The sequence below is a fragment of the Enhydra lutris genome, unplaced genomic scaffold, assembly GCF_002288905.1.
Source record: "Enhydra lutris kenyoni isolate GAN:26980312 unplaced genomic scaffold, ASM228890v2 scaffoldscaffold8, whole genome shotgun sequence".
NCBI classification, from domain to species: Eukaryota; Metazoa; Chordata; class Mammalia; order Carnivora; family Mustelidae; genus Enhydra; species Enhydra lutris.
Window position 1 is genome coordinate 29,963,889 of NW_019154092.1, and position 1,723 is coordinate 29,965,611.

Below are 1,723 nucleotides of genomic sequence, written 5' to 3' on the forward strand. Positions count from 1 at the left end.
TGATGAAATTTGTTTTATCTTTTTTTCTTTGGTTGCGTGTGCTTTTGGTGTCATATCTAAGAATGCTTGTTCTAATCCAAGGTCATAAACATTTATATCTATATTTTTTTCTTAGAGGTTTTTTTTTTTTTTTTTTTTGGTTTTAGGTTATTTTGTTTTGGGTGGGTTTTTTTGTCCACATAAAAGCTCTTGGTTTTTGTTCGGTGGGTTTTTTGTTTTTGTTTTTGTTTTGAAAGATTTTATTTATTATAGAGAGAGAGATCATGAGCAGGGGGAGGGGCAGAGAGGGAAGGAGCTGGGTGGGAGGTAGGGACAAGCTGACTCTCCTGAGGGCTAAGCCAGACATGGGGTTTGATCTCATGACCCTGAGATCTTGACCTGAGCCGAAACCAACAGAGGGCTTCTGAACCAACTGAGCCACCTAGGTGCCCCCAAAGTTCTTAGTTTTTCAGCCCTCTCATGAAAAATCTGCAGTCACCACAGATGAAGTCCCTGCAGAATCTTTACTCCTTCTGTTGTCCAGTCTCCAGCTCACTCGTTGCCAGCACTAACACTGGCATTCGCAGTCCCCCTGACTTTGTTCCGTTCTTAAGCTCCTTTCACTGTTTTCTTGAGGTCTTTTTCCTCTCATACAGGGCATGTCTTGCAAGTCTATGTTTGGGTTCATTTTTCTTTGCATAATCCAAAGAATCCTAAATCATGCCAAACATAGTTGTCTTGCCACCCCCAAAATGGTTCTGAATCCAAATACAAAGATGACATCTGGTGTGGTCTTGTACATGCCGGCTAGTTTTTCCTGAAAATCTCTCTTAGGTACCGTTGCCTTTCTGGGTGAAGAACATCAACGACTATCTGTTTCCGCTGAAGTGGTTGGTGGGTCCTGAACTTCCTGGTCTGGGTAGTTGCTGTGTCATTCATTGATGGTGGCCGAGCTTCAGACAGCTGGGCAGGAGAAGAGAGCTTTCTAAGAGTTTCATCATTTGAGCTCTAACAATTAGGTTTAGGATCCATTTGAGTTAATTTTGACATGTGTATGGCTTGAGGAAGGGACCTTTTGTATATGAATATCCAGTTGCTAAAAAGACTATTCTTTTCCCATAAAATAATGTCTTGGCACCCTTGCTGAAAATCTATGGACTATAAATATGAATATTTTTTTGGACTCTCAATTCTATCGAATTGGTCTGTATGTCTATTCTTATATCGGCACCACACTTTTTGATACTGTAGCCTTGTAGTAAATTTGAAATGTGCAAGTCTCCCACTTTGCTCTTTGTTTTGGTTATTGCTGGTCCCTTGCATTTTCATACGAATTTCAAGATCAGCTTATCAATTTCAACTGAAAAGGCACTTGGGAATGTATAGAGATTGTGCTGAATCTGCTGGTTAGTTAGGGAGTATTACCATCTTAAAAATACTAAGTCTTTGGGGGTGCCTGGGTGGCTTAGTCAGTTAAGGGTCCGGCTTGCTTTTGGCTCAGGTCACAATTTTATGGTTGTGAGATTAAGCCCTTCGTCGGGCTCTATGCTCAGTGTGGAGTTGGCTTCAGATTCTCCACCCCCAGCCCCTGCTGCCCCTTTGCCCTGCTCGGGCTCTCTCTGTCAAATAAATAAATAAAATCTTTAAAAATATATTAAGTCTTTATTTATTTAGGTTTTCTTTAATTTCTTTCAATAATATCTTATAGTTTTCAGCATTCATGGCTTATACTTCTTTAATTAAA

At 40.2% G+C, this 1,723-nt stretch overlaps 1 pseudogene; it reads right to left on the reverse strand.

Moving 5' to 3' along the window:
- Positions 1-531: 531 nt before the first annotated feature.
- Positions 532-918, reverse strand: LOC111142654 (annotated as a pseudogene).
- Between the last annotated feature and the right edge of the window lie 805 nt (positions 919-1,723).